The 14,873-nt window shown below is 36.0% G+C and overlaps 1 protein-coding gene and 1 pseudogene across 1 annotated transcript in view; both read left to right on the top strand.

The window, feature by feature from the left end:
- The window catches only part of Malrd1 (MAM and LDL receptor class A domain containing 1), a 598,455-nt gene that overhangs the window by 145,276 nt on the left and 438,306 nt on the right, over window positions 1–14,873 (top strand). The gene's annotated exons all lie outside the window — the stretch shown is intronic.
- LOC109675214 (OCIA domain-containing protein 1 pseudogene) lies at window positions 11,871–12,877 on the top strand (annotated as a pseudogene).

Below are 14,873 nucleotides of genomic sequence, written 5' to 3'. Positions count from 1 at the left end.
AATGTGTGAGAGCAAAGCGATCTATACCAATTTATGCTCCGAGGGCAGCCTTCTTCCAGAATTGTTTATGGAACATATCAACAACTATAGATTAGGGACACGATGTATCCTTCTTTCTTCAACTATCAGATTGGTGTTTTGGGTTCATGTCCAAATTTTTTATTTAAAGCTTTTTTTAGTAAAAATATTCCTTTATAAGATGAAAGGAAATCATAAGTGATTATTATTCTAGTGCCTTCCTGAATTTCAAAATCTACAAAGAAACTTAGGGCCAGGTTTGGCCATAGCAAGTTGTCTTTCTGTCAGGCCTTTCACTTGGAATGGCTTTAGGGATTATTTTCTAAAACTATTTTCAAAACTGCATTGTCAACCTTTGCCAACCTGGAAACTGACTATGAGCTTTTGAAAAGTAGTTTCTTGAAAATGAATTCAAGACACTGACTTCTAAGCATTTTTTTTACCCAAACACATATTCCAGATTGCTTTGTTATGTCATTATTTGTGTTGGAAACAGGGTAAACATGGTCTTTCATTGTTACCATCCTGAACTTTTAAAATTGAACTTAAGAATTACTAGGCCTACTTTGTACTTCCATAGGAGCCATATTTTACATTTTATGGAATAAAGTCCTCAGCCAACAGGAGGCAAAAAACAATGAAACAAACAAAAGTAACTCTCAAATGGTTAAGATTGAGGAGGATGTTTATTGATCCCTGAAGCAGGCTCCAGGAGGGTTGAGAATAGAGAGGCAAGAGGAAAATATGATTAAAAAAGTAGAAACCAGTCTACATAACTCCAAACTTCTGATCTATTGGGAAATTCTGTGATATACCTACAACTTCTACTTATTCTGAATATCTGACAAAAGATTTTTTTTTCTTCCTGTATCTATGTGAGTTTCTGTCTATGAAAATTTCATTTGTATATTGATATGGTTTAAATGTCTCCTGAAAATCATATTGAAAATTAATTGGACATGTGATCTTAAGAGGTGAGGAACATTCCAAAGTGATTGGATCATAAGGACTGCAACATCCTGAAGGGATTAATGTTCATGTCAGAAGAGTGGGTTAATTATCTTGAGAATGGCTTTGCTCAAAACTTGCTTCTGCATTCATGTGAATATTTGCTCTCCTCTCTCTCTCTGTCTCTCTCTGTTTCTCTCTCTGTCTCTCTCACTGTGTAACGCCTCCCACCATGTCATGATGAAGCAGGAAGGCCTTCATCAGATACAGGTGGCATTGACCCCAGACTTTGTAGCTTCCTTGATTGTAAAAAATAAATCTTTGTTCTTTATAAGCTACTCAGCCTGTAGTATTCTGTTATAGTGACAGAAAACATGCAAAGACTCATGATGACGAATACAATTTCCAGGACAATTTAACCTGTTAAAATTGTTTAAAGCAGAGGAAAGATAAAAAGACTTGGGGGTGAAGTGCATTGTATGTGTATGTGGAAATATCATAATGAAGTCCTACTGACAATCAATATACACCAATAAAAAGAGAAAAATATTTCAGGACATTTGAGGTACTTGTAGAGAAGGGTTAGGCTATTAAAATGGGAAGAGTTCTGGAACATTCGGGATATGTGTTATTATATATAAGCACATCTTTCCAGGCATGAGCTATTTCTGTACTTTTGTGCCTCCAAATTCACAGTTCTATTCACATTTTCACATGTGCATACATGTATTATGATTATCATTAGTGCACATTAACAGTATAACTGTCGTTTCATTAGTATAATTGTGCTTCTGTCCTCATTGTTCCTATGATTGCTTTCTTCTGTACAGAGCCAAACTTGACTCACAGCTTCCCAGATGTTACTTCTTCTAAATCATAATATGATCTAAAACAATCAAATCTATGAAGAAGTATCACAGAAGCTAGAAACAACCGTGCACAGTCTTACATAAGACTTTATTTTTCTTTATCAGCACAATGCTTGCTTGTTTCGACCTCCAAGACATTTTTGCATCTTCTACGTTGCTGTCCCTTGACTTTCAGATTTTCATTTGATTCTGTTGAAGATTTGTCCTTGCCTCTTTCTTGGCTTCTCCCCTCTCTCTCTGCTGCTATAGAAGCCAACAGCCTCCTCTAACTCTTGCATTTTCTCTGGTCACAAAACTACAAACAGAGGGAAGTGTTCTACATGGGTATCATTCTGTCTAAGAAAATTTTATGTATCCTTAGATACCAAATTTATAAGGTTATTCTGATAATACAAATTGTAATATTGTATTAACTTCTATAATTTACGTACTATTATAACTTTACATAAACTTGGTACTACGATTTGGTATAAAATAGCATTTCATTTTACTTTATATTTTAAGTAGTTCAGACTTATGCAGCTTTTGTATAATAAATTTAATTCTTTAAACGTATTGTGGAATGAATTCAAGCCAGTGAACAGAATGTGATATGGATTTTAGAGGAAAACTATTTTCAGTTCAAATCCTAGCTCTGCCACTTATTAGTTGTGCAGCCTTGGGAAAATTATTTATTTTCTCCTGCTACAAAATCTTCACCTGTAATTGGATATAATAATAGTACCCACTATGTAGAGTTTTATAAGGATTGAAACTATTAGTACATATAAAATACTTAGCAAAATCCCAGGCATACAGCAATTATTTTAATGTTAGCAATGACACAGTAATAATGAGGATATAACAATAATATATATCATATAATAAAAATTATTTAGATAAAAATGAAATTAAAAGTTGTCACTGAACTACAATAAAATTATATGATACTTGGCTCCTTTCTAAATGATCAAGGAGAGAAAGCCATTTCTCCTATCTTCATGCCTAAATATTCAAAATAAATAGACATTTTTTCCTTCTTTGTAGCTACAGGAAACTTCTTGTTTCTTCTCTTATGCCTTAAGAATTATAAAAGGTAATTGTATCAATAGTGTTAACAATGATTATAGGTACACAATGACAGAGTCTACAGAAATTTAAAGAATGTAATAGAGTGCTAGGAAGAAATTTATTTGATAAATTGGATTACATAGATAAAATCAATGCAAATTATCAAAGCTTACTCAGAAAGAAATAGGAAACCGAAGAACCCTATGTAAGTTGAAGGAACATAATTCAGTATTTAAAACTTCACACAGGCCTGATGCATTTGCTGGTTGATTATATTAAAGTTTTCCAAAAAAAAGCAATCTCAGCTTATTTTCTAAGAATACTATTATGATACCATGACCAGAGATGTCAAAAGTAGAGAAAATGAGCTATTATACCTAATGAATCTAGATGTGGCACTCTTAATATTAACAAATTGCACCAGACAATATTTATAAGTTGATAAAATATCATGAACAAATCAGATTTATCTCAGTAATACAGGTTTGGTTTACATAGGAAAATGTACCTTATAAGTAGAAAAAGAGAAGAAAATTCATAGATCATCTCAATAGATGCACAAACAGACTTCAAAAAGCAGCATTCTTTTGTAAGAAAAACTCATACTGGGCATGTAGCTCAGTGGTAGAATGTTTGCCTCACATGTGCAATGCCCTGGATTTCATCCCCAGCAACACACACATTCACACACACACAAAGTTTGTGACTAAAAATCTTAGCAAACTGAGAATAGAAGGAACATTTTCAAACTGATTATGTGTGTTTACTAAAACACTACAGCTTATGCAGTACTTAATGTGGAAGTGCTTTATATCAATTGTGAAGATTAGAAGGGAGTTCCTTCTCCTCACTGCTTTTAAATATTGTACTGGAGTTCCTAACAATGGAAAGAAGTGAAAGAAGACAGGAAGGAACGGAAGAAGAAAGAAAAGAAAGAAGGGCACTATGGTGGAAAGAAAGAAGATAAAACTTATTTTCGGGAGACACAATGGATACATATAAAGTCATTAATTTGCAGAAAAGCTGTAAAAATATTAAGTGAATTAGAAAAGTTACAGAGTAAAATATCAGTATATAAAATCAGGGTTTATTTAAGTTGGTACTTGGGGTTTGAACTCAAGACCTTGCACTTGTTAGGCCAGTATTCTACCACTTGAACTACACCCCCAGCCCAGTTATATTCCTTTTTCTTTTTTAGTGGCACTGTGGCTTGAAATCAGGACTTACACCTCAAACCACTCCTCTAGCTCTTTTTTGTGATGGGTTATTTCCAAGATAGGGTCTTGGAACTATTTGCCTTGGCTGGGTTCGAACTGCGATCCTCCTGATCTCTGCCTCCTGAGTAGCTAGAATTATAGACAAATCCTATAATTATAACCAGGGCTGGTGCCTGGCCCCAGTTGTATTTCTATATTCAATGAAAACTAATTGAAAAATGAAATTAAATAAACAATTAAATTTACAACATCAGAACTAGTAAAATACTTTGGAATGTAATGAAAAATATGCAGATCAAAATTTATAAAAACGTTTGTGTGAAATTAAAGAAAAGCTAAATAAATGGAAATATAAAAGTTAATGGAAAAATACTTAATACTTATTAGATGATAATTCTCCTCAAATCGATCTCTTGATTTAATCTACATCATAGCCTCTCTGGGTATATCCTCTCATGGTTCTTCTAGATGATCTCCATTCTGAATTAGGGCCTTTTCATCATCTTTTTGCCTTTAGTTTGGAGAAGATGTGTAACAAATTTATTCTCTGAATCAGTAGTTTTCACCCATATAAAAGCAAGCCTTCTTCCCTCTCCTTTAGACTGATACTACCATTTGATTGTCTTTACGTCTCACATACACACACACACACACACACACACACACACACACACCAACAGAAAGAAGCAGGGTTTTTTATGGTCACACATGTGTTTTAACACCATATTTTATTGGAAATATGTAGGTCCAACCTCTGCATCTCCTGTTCACAAAGCTTCCTGATATTTTTTACAATTGCTACTGTCCCCTGAGTGAAAGCCTCTCTTTACTCCATTCAGTGATGTTGTCACCTATGCATGGTGCCAAAGCTGAGATACTCACAATCTTTAGTAGTCCTGAGTTGTGGGAAGAGGAAAAGAGTTTGCCTTTTTTCCCTTGAACTCTATGCTACTCCATATTGCAATGACTATTGCTGAGCTATCAAGGTTGTTAAAACAATCAAAGTAGAACAGCAAAGACAAATGTTTGAAATTTTTTGATGGTTGGTTCATATATTTTATTTTGTGTCTCTTTCACTGGCCATGAGTTAACTCTGCCCACATACCTCTTGGGAGTGAGTCATTTGTAACAAAACACTGGTGTATACCCAGTCCTGCCGCTTTCCAGCTGCTTGGGGTGTTGGCCACTAATGCCTCCCAAATGGCTCTCGCTCTCTTGAAGCTACGCTCAAGAAAATAGACTTGTCAAACTGATGTTCCTCTGCTATAGTTTGGATCTTAAATGTCCACTGAAGGTCTGTGTATTAAGAGATTTGGTCCCTATGGTGGTGTTTTTAGGAGGTAGTAGAACCTTTGAGAGGTGGTGACTAGTGAGAAGTCTTTAGTCATTGGGGTTGTGCTCCTGTAGGGAATCATGGGCCCTTGAGCCCCTCCCCACCTCTTGTTCTGGTCATGCGGTTAACAATGTTTTACTCCTGTGCACATTACCACCGTGGTGCTCTGCCTTACCACAGGTCCAAACCATGGGACCGATGGACTGAAACCTCCAAAACTGTGAGCCAAAATATCCTTTTTCTCTATATGAATAGATTATTTCAGGTATTTTGTTATAGCTATCCTGCCCTCCTTGAGGATAAATCTATGTGTGAAGAAGGATCAACACAGGGTATGAAACCTCTGGACTCTTGCTTCATTTTGGGGTGACTGTGAAGGGCCCTCTCAGAGCCTGAGCACTCCTTGAATCCAGTTGAATCTTCTGTTGTAACTATATCACATCTTCACTTCTGCCTCATCCGATTCTGCTTTTCTTCACTCTTCTAGAGGTGATGGTTCCTAGAATTTTTCTCTGTAAATATTCTGTTCCCCAATTTCCATATCAAATCTGTTTCCAAGGAACCTGGACTGAGACATATTTCCATTAGGTTCTGGCCATAACCCTGATTAGCCACAGAAGCCCAAAGCCAAGGAAAGAGGTGTAACTTTTGTAGTTTATTCTATACTCCGGTTCTACCTAAGTTTTACTTTTAAAGCTTTAGACACGAACAGGGTATCATAGCTAATACTTAACACTTTCTACATGTCAGGTGCTATGCATTGAACTTATCTCTTCATAATTTCCTCACAACTCTGAGAGTTTCTACCCTCTCACAGAGGAAATGAGGACTGTTACATGAAATGTTACCATTAGGGGAGAAGTAAGGTGAGAAGCATAGAGAACTCTGTGTTATCTTTGCATCTGTTCTCTAAATCTGAAGTCAAAATAAAAACTTAAAAGAACAATGAGCAATAGAACTGGGTTAAGAAGAATCACTGTAACTCCAGCATTTAAATTCTTAATTACTAACTTATACTGCTTTTAAAACCAAAGTTCTCTTGGTTGGAAACCAGGGCAAAATGACATGCATGTGTGCCTTATAGTGTACAGTGAAGTAGGGTGTTTAATCCAGGTGAGAGTTATTTGGAATGCTTTTTTATGGTTGTAAGTATTTTATATAAATCACCAGTTTAATGTTAGCATCTCTCAATTATAATTAACTAAAAATAGGAAGCAATTTCGTACAACTTCTGCTGTATCAGCTAGACTCAAAGCACATATCACCATTGTGATAATGCCTAAATATATGCGTTTGTGACTCCTGTTCTCTTACATTTTGCCTTTACAGTGTCCTAATGGTAGAAAAAATTCAGCAGCCAGTTTTTAACGCCCTCTCAACACTTTTAGATATGAGTATCTTATCTCGAGCACTTTGCCATTTTTGAGATGTTTCATAGCTTTCATCATAGATCCCAGTGCTGGGGATAAGGCAGAATCATTCTATTTGAATAAGACTTTTCAATTAAAAACTTGAAATATTTTCAAAAATCATTTTATACAAAATTTTAAATAACCTTTAAAAAATTACTTGGGAACAAATATGCTCTCTACTTATTTCCAATATGGTGACTCTATATTTCTAGTATGTGTTAAGATGAAAAATTGATTTTATATTTAGTATGAAGCATAGCATAATGTAATAGAAAAATAAGATGGTAATTAAAAATGAGAATGATTCTAAAGTCAGTTTGCTTCACTGGATTAAAATTAATGAGTTTATGTTTCTACGTTACACAGAATTTATTTTGTGTTTTCAATTTGTTTCTTTATGGGGGAAGGGGATTGCCTTTCTAGGAAGTTTTCCTTTTAGATTAAACTATTAGTTATATTCAGCTTTTTTTTTTTTTTAGAAAGTGTCTCACTGTGCAGCTCAGGCTGGTCTCCAACAAAATCCTCCTGCCTCAGTTTCACGAGTGCTAGGATTATAGATATGTGCTAACATACCTGGTCTCTTTGATGGTTTTAAGATGCTTTAAATTATATGTAATTTTCTTGTTTTGTTTTTGATAGCTATATGCAAGTTATGCTATTATGATGAGTTTTATAATTTGAATATGAAGTATCTCCCTGAAGACTCAAATATTGCAGACTCAATCTCTGATGCAAGCAGCATTAGGAGAATTTTGGGTAGTGATTGTGTTACATGAGCTATGACTTCCTGAACAGATGAATCCTCTGATGGGTTCCTAATTTGATGACATTATTGGGAGGTGATGGAAAAGTTAGGAGTTAGGATCAGGTTGAAGGAAATAGGTCCTGGGGACTATGCCTTCTCCTTTCTTCTTGCTGTTTCTCTCTCTCTGCTTCCCAGCCATCATGAGGTGAGCTTTACCTTACACATGTGTCTACCATGATGCTCAGTCCTGCTTCAGGCCTATAGTAATGGAACACAGTCAGCAGTGGGCTGAAACTTCTCAAATGAAAAAAAAATCTTTCCTCCCTTAAGGTGTTAATGTCTGTTATTTTACCACAGAAATGAAAAACTTAACACAATGAGTTTGATAGTTTTACATGTAAAACAAATGTAATGTCCCGACTTTCATTTTTAAATATCCATGGAAACCTGCGAAAATCACATCAAGTCAGGCTGAGAATACCTGGGTTCTAAAGTTTAAAATATCTACTGAGGGATCCAGTGGGCTTCTATATGCTACTCCATCTTCTGATGACCGACTCCTCACCGGAATAAAAAGGTGAAGGATGGGTATGGTGGTTCGTGTCTGTAATTCCAGCACTCGGGAGACTGAGGCAGGAGGAGAAGCCAGCCTCAGCCATACAGGGAGACTCTGTCTCAACAGAAAGGGGCTGTTGGGTAGGCATGGTGAAACATGCCTGCAATTTCAGCCCTCAGGAGGCTGAGGCCTGAGGTTTGGGAATTTGAGGCCAGCCTGGACTACATAACAGGACTCTATCTCAACAAAAACAAAAAGAATAATAGAATGACCTAAAAGTTGTGTCCAGCTATAGAATTCTATAAATTTCATTTTTTAAATTCACAATGGCTTGAACTCTATAATTATTCTTAGATGTTATAAATTACTTTAGTAAAGTCTGTAAGAAAGCTTTGCTTAGCTTATAGTACAAGTTACCATGAATTCCTATTATTGTTGAGCTTCTAAAAGGCATTTAAGATAATAGTCTGTTTTTTCTCCAATTTTGTAAGAGAAAAAAATCAATGACATTTGTTTGTTTATGATAGGTAAAGAGGGAGTTTCCTTGTGACATTTCCATGTATATATGTGTTATAACCCAAATTGGTTCATCTCCTCTATTTTCTCTTTTCTACCTTAGTCCCCTTCTTACGATGATTTCAACAGATTTAAAAATTCTATATTTGTTCTTGTATAGGAAGAATCAACCATATTTACCTTCTTAATTTCCCTCTTTTACCCTCCTTCTCTCATATGTGATCTCTCCTTACCATCTACTGTTTTTCATAATATTGCTTCTATTTGTACTAGGTCTATATTGCACATATGAGAGAAAACATCTGGCCTTTATATTTCTGAATCTGGCTAACTTCACTTAAGATGTTCTCCGGTTCCATCCATCTACCTACAAATGACAAATTTTCCTTTTTCATGACTGAATAAAATTCCGTTGTATGTAAACAGCACATTTTCTTAATCCATTCATCAGTTGTGGGGCCTCTTGGCTGCTTCCTTAGTTTAGCTATTGTGAATAGTGCTGCAATAAACATGGATGTGCAGGTGCCTTTATTGTAACCTGACTTACATTCCTTTAGGTATATTCCTAGGAGTGGAATTGCTGTTCTGCTTTTAGTTTTTTGAGGAGCCTCCATGATGTTTTGCACAGTGGTTGTACTAATTTACATTCCTGCCAACAGTGTATGAGGGTTTTGTTTTCCCCACATCCTCAACGACATTTGTTGTTTGCATTCTTGATGGTAGCAGTTATAACAGAGAGTAGGGTAGAATCTTAACATGGTTTTCATTTGCATTTCTTTTATGGCCAGGGATGGTGAGGATTTCTTCTTGTGTTTTTGGGCATTTAGTCTTCTTCCTTTGAAAATGCTCTATTCAGTTCGTTTTTCCATTTCTTCATTGATTTTTTGGAAGTTTAGTGTTTTGAGCTCCCTATATATTCTGGTTGTTAATTCCTTGTCAGATATATTGTTGGCAAAGATTTTCTCCCATTCTCTGGGCAGGATCTTCAATTTAGTGACCATTTATTTTGTTGGGCAGAAGCTTTTTAATTTCATGTAGTCTCATTTGTCAATCCTTTCTCTTAGTTACTGGGTCATTACATGGATGGAGTGAATCAGGAAAAATCAAGGCTATTTCAGAATTCCAGTGAGAAGAACAGTAGGAGTTTTTCGTTGAAATTTAGAGGAGGGAGAGGACATTTTATGAAAGAAGATGCTAGACGTTTAAAAACTTTTCAGGTTTCTGTAAGACATCAAAGCAAAAAAGAAGTCTAAAGTTTAGGGGAAAAGTATGCAGTGAAGAAAGATTTGGTATCATTTATGATGGGTGGCAGTTTAAATTATGGGTTGGATCATCCAGGGTGAATGGGTCTTTTGTGAAAAGGAAACATAGATAGGAGAATCATGTGCCTCTTCAAGGTGTGCATCAGTGTCACTTTAAAAATTAAAATACGTCTCCAGCCTGAAGAACTTTGCATCTAATTCTCTTATCCCCACATCTTATGTTTGCAGCCTCTGTAGTGTCCAACAGGTCTGCACAGGCTTGACTTCAGGCCGTGAGAAACTGGTGCGGGTGTTACACGACAGCACCTGGCTGGATTAGCCCAGTGGCTCCTCTCACTGTAGCAGGTGGAGAGCTCATGCACATAGTCCTGCTGCGGTCAGTGGGAGATGGTGGTGCTTTCGTCCTCTGAGAATGACAGTTCGATTCGTAGATGACTTCACAGGACCCCTCAGAAGGCATGCTGTCTTCCAATGTAGCAATAGCCAACTGGAAAAAATCATCTTTATAATCAGCTTTGCTTCCCTCCTGAGTTAAATTCTCAGATAAAATGCTTGCTTGGAATATTTTTCAATAGTTTTACATTCCATTTATACCTCCAAATCTATAAACTCATCAAAAGAGCATAGAAAGGAAAGCTAACACATAGAAAATTTGCCCTTAAAGATTAAACTATTGGTGCTGTGGCAGTGACTCAAGTGAGTGCCTGCCCAGCAAGAATGAAACTGAGTTCAAACCCCAGTTTGACCTCAAAAGAAGCTATAGTTTCCCAAATATTTAAAAATCTTACTACAGATATAGTTTTCATTTTTCGTTAGCTTCACCTAAAAGCGTAGCTCATCCACGAATGTACCTAAGACTATATATTGCATAAAACAGATTTTGTATTTCAAAAGTTTAGCAGTATTCTATGAGAATTGAGAGGCTCTCAGTAGGATATCATATTTTTTCCAGGCTTAGGACTCAGTCAGCAACAAAGTTCTTAAACTTTGCTTTGGTGATTGGAAACTCCTTAAGAAAGAAAATAGGTTTTTTAAAAGAATGATGAGGGGGTGAATTCAACTATGATACATTGTAAGGATGTCTGTAAATGTCACAAATTACCCCCAGTAAAGCAATAATAAAAATAAGTAGAAGAAAAAGGCAACTTTGAAACAGTTTTGTCTAATTATTCAATATTGCATGATCTGTTAAGGTATTTTTATATTTTTAATATAAAAATTTTAATTTAAAAATTAAGTATTGTGAAAAGACCTTTTAACTGTGTTTCTGACTTTGACAGTGAAGACTTTTAATTTATACTGAACGTATGTATACTTTTCCTGTCAAGAGCTAGGATGCAAATATTTTAGGCTCCATGGGCCTCTGTTACAAGTACTGGGCTCTGTCATTAAAAACAGCTCAGAGAATACGAAAACAAATTGGTATGGCTGTGTTCCAAAAAAACAAAAAAACAAAAAAACACACAAAAAAAAACCCCACTAACTTTATTTCATTAGGTTTCCAATTAAAATATATTTTTTTTATTTTCAAGTTTGCTGATGCCTGCACTTTACAAACAGCCAGTGGGAATTCTACAAGCTCATTATGTGCTTTCAGTATCACAATGGATATAGGATTTTTGCCCTTGGAAAGTATGTCATCTGGCATGATTCTTTGTTGTTATTCCTGTGCGTTGGCCTCACAAGAGTTTCCAATTAGTAATGTGAGCATAACTTTTGAACATTTCTAAGCACAAGATGTGTTTAACTTTGTAAAGTGGCTGTGCAATTAGATGAACAACACTCCCAGATTTTTCCCTTACTCTGGAGACTAAACATCCTGACTATTAACTGAAAGGTACAATGGGAATTGTGTCACTTCCTCATAATCATCTAATTTGCGAAATCTATAACAAGAACAAGCCTGGGTCTGCTGCTTTAGAAAGCTAGAAGGTGGGGCGATTGTTCTCTGATGAGGTTAAAAACAAATGTTTTCAAGAGTCTGAACAGAATTGGTTGGGAAACAGGTCATTAGCACAAAGAAGGAGCAAAAGAATATGCAAGTGAGGATTTAGGAAAGGAAAGTTTTAATGTCTGGGTAAATTCTTGGTGTCAATTCTAGTTTGTCCTCACCTTCCCCCAAGTGGTCCTGCATGCATTTTCCTTTCCCGTCCCTCTAGTATCCTCACCAGCCTATGGCCCAAGGACTTCTACCCGTGTTCATTGGGCACACCACAAGGTTGCCTGCTCCTGCTGTGGGAGGAAAGATGAATGAGAAAACTGTTTTTCCAAAGCTGAATGCAGAAGTCCCAAGACCAATTCCCACATAGGGACTGGTTAGATTTAAACTGGAAGAAGAAAGTCTTCACAGAATGAAGTGAGGAAAGCTTTTCCTTCAGATCTCTGTCTTTGGCTGCCACAATTATGTTGATTATTCAGATTAACTCATAAGGAATACTTCCAAGTCATCCCAAGTATGGTTGCCTGCCTACACTTATGTTTGTTTGTATCATGGGATACTTTACCAGAAAAGCCTTCCCATGCAAACAATTGCCAAGAGAAGCTCAACAATCTCAAAAACTCCCCCTGGAAAAACTTCATAGTCAGGACAAGCATGACGATCTTCACCATCTGGGCACTAATCTCAAAAGTCAAAATACGACTTAGATGGGAGTAGTCAAACTTCTTTTTTGACATCAATGGCAGCAGACAATATAGAAAATGAGATGCTTCCTCATTATAAGCCAATTCTTTCCAGTTCTTGTGTGAATGAATCCACACCCAATGGTATTACTGAGTATATGGCCAAAAGATCTCATCCTAACCTTCAAGAAAGTCCCAAAGAAAAAAAAATTACACATGAGGAATTAAGGAGGAGGATCAGAGAGTTATATAAAATAAGTTCAACACAAAAAGCTGAGACCTCTATAGGAAAGAATATCCAAAAACGAAATCAAAATAAGCAAATTTAGATTTACTTGAGAAAAATGAAAAATTACATCATTGGACTGATTGGAGTTTCAATATCCAGCTTCATGTAGGTGGCCGTGCATACATGCATGCTTTGAACTCCTCAGCAGTCCTCATAAACACATTTAAATGGAAATCCTGGGAGTCTGTGGTTTGACTTATGATGTTTGATAAACACGGATTTTATAGTCTTTAATATTGTGTAAATGTACACACACCTTGGGGACCTCTCTGAATCATAGTATTATCCCATCATTCTGTACAGTTCATAAAGTTGTTTTAAGTTATGCTACAAAGAAATTCTTATAAAACTAACAAGAGACTCTGATGCTCAAAGGTTAGCACACGTGAAGATAAATGATGCTTATTTGTTGAATTGGGCTGATTGGGGGGGCAAGCATAATTTTGAGTATTCAGTTTGACATCAAATTATTAAAAATCCTTTCTCCACTATTTTCTGCATTATTTTAATGTTTATGGGAAATAAAAGTTTTTGAATCTTTTGAATTGCATCAGATTGAATGTCCTATTCTTAATGTTAGTCAAAGGAAACATTTTAGTAATTTGTATTGCAGGATTTTTCCTTCTCCTATTCAAAATGGGTCCTAAACTGATATTCAGTTTTCTCTCCATGCTTAGTCCTATTGGGTGGAATTTGCATCAACATATCACCTCATGCTGTTTTACACACATCATTTAGTACTTCTGCCCCTCCACTGACTTCTCCCTTAATTTTCTTATTTCTCCTCACATGTCTAGATAATTTTATGTACATTTCATTTCTAAGAGTTTTGTAAGAATGAAAGCTATGATTTCATTGTGATTCAAGATCAGAATAACTCTAGGGCTAATGACTTTTTAGAAAGATCATTTGTACTTCCTATAGAGCAAGCACACATGGTTACCTGCAGCCCAACAGCTAAATTGTTTAATCTATATATAGTTCAGATTGACTTTGACACTTAAGTATCACAGAGATAATCTGCCAGATGAAATGTAGACTAATCACTTTGTATTTTTGTTTCGTTACCACATCTGAATACTTCCCAGCATCAAATGTTAGTTAAGAGCAAGCACACTTGGCAGTAGTTTCTGCATCTGCAGATTCAAACAAATGCTCATTGAAAATATTTGGAAAATAATGTGTCTTTACTGAACATGTGCAGACTTTTTTTTGCCATTTTTCTCAAAACAATACAGTTTATCAACCACCTCCATGCATTTCTATTTTATTAGGGATTGTAAATAATCTAGAGATGATTTGAAGTATATGGAAGAATGTATAATACTTTATGCCACTTTATACAAGAGACTTGAGCATCTGCAAATTTGAGTATCCTGGGGAGGGAGGAACTGGAACCAATTCTCCATGGACACCAAGGGAGGACATTACAGCTATTCCTACCAGGTGCACATCTCTTTGGATCTCTCATAGGGGCACAGTGAACCGGGACCATCAGAACAGGAGCAGTAAGAATGGTGTTTTAGCTGATTTTAAACTCCACCATTTTAACTCAGATTTCTGTCAATGAGCTAGTGGTGTTGCAGAAGCATACCTTTTAAAATGTAAGAATGAAAAGTAAATAGGAATAGATGGTATACGAAGTGCCTTCCATATTGTGTTCGTTTTAATTTGGTTTCTACATTGAAATATCATCATTGCCAGAGTCTTAGTTTCCTTAAACACCAAGTTTACTGTGAGGGCCAGCACTATTTTTATCTATAGCATAGGTAATGTGGAGAACTAGAGAAACCTGAATAGATTCTACTGGAAGTAGAAGCAAGCGGAAGCTCACCAAAACTAGAAGTCATTTCTGTCAAAGCTTTAGGTGGTTCACAGGAGGTGACAAGGTACAGCTAGGGTCCTCCAGACTCTAGGAAAAAGACTGCAAAAATTTCCTTTGGAGACATCAAATAAATGAATCTGTGCATAATGCATCTCTCTAGGCTGCACTGTCAGATAGATGGAAATGTAGCTTAAGAGGCATTGATACAAGA

The sequence above is a fragment of the Castor canadensis genome, chromosome 15, assembly GCF_047511655.1.
Source record: "Castor canadensis chromosome 15, mCasCan1.hap1v2, whole genome shotgun sequence".
NCBI classification, from domain to species: Eukaryota; Metazoa; Chordata; class Mammalia; order Rodentia; family Castoridae; genus Castor; species Castor canadensis.
Note: the sequence above shows the minus strand (reverse complement) of the source record. Positions and strands in the feature narration are given on the sequence as shown.